The sequence below is a fragment of the Silene latifolia genome, chromosome 6, assembly GCF_048544455.1.
Source record: "Silene latifolia isolate original U9 population chromosome 6, ASM4854445v1, whole genome shotgun sequence".
Lineage (NCBI taxonomy): Eukaryota > Viridiplantae > Streptophyta > Magnoliopsida > Caryophyllales > Caryophyllaceae > Silene > Silene latifolia.
In genome coordinates this window covers 134,675,121-134,675,695 of record NC_133531.1, presented here as the reverse complement: position 1 = coordinate 134,675,695, position 575 = coordinate 134,675,121, and positions in this window count along the sequence as shown.

The following is a 575-nucleotide window of genomic DNA, read 5'->3' as shown; positions in this document are numbered from 1 at the left end:
TCTGGCCAACGACAACCACTCCCGTTGCCATTCATGCGCGAGAGAGCTACTACGACGATGACGCTGCCACCACCATCCCTCATGGCATCTACATTTTAATTTCTCAACCGTTGACCTTCCTCTCCTATCGACGACCTCCATCTTCTCTTCGTGTTTGCAAGGTATAACCTAAATTGATCAAATTATTCATAAATCTCGAATCACACAATTGTTTGTGTTTGGTGGTTATATAATTAACAGATTACATTTCTTTCTGTTCGTTTACCGATGTTGAATAATAGTTAAAGGGTGGTGCTCATTCATGTACGAGTTTTACTCATTCATGGACGTAAATGACCATAATACCCCTTTTGTTTTAATGATTTTATTTTACTACCCTTTTTCATTCTCTTTCAATCTTCTTCATTTACTCTTTACTCTAACCATTAACCAATACCCGACAACCACCATCCACCACCCTCACGGCCTCACCGCCGTCTTCTTTGCACCCTCGGCCGGTCTTAACGACGCTCTTAGACCGGTAACTATTATTTTTGCAGGAAATTCCTCAAACTCATCCGATTCTGAGTCCGAGT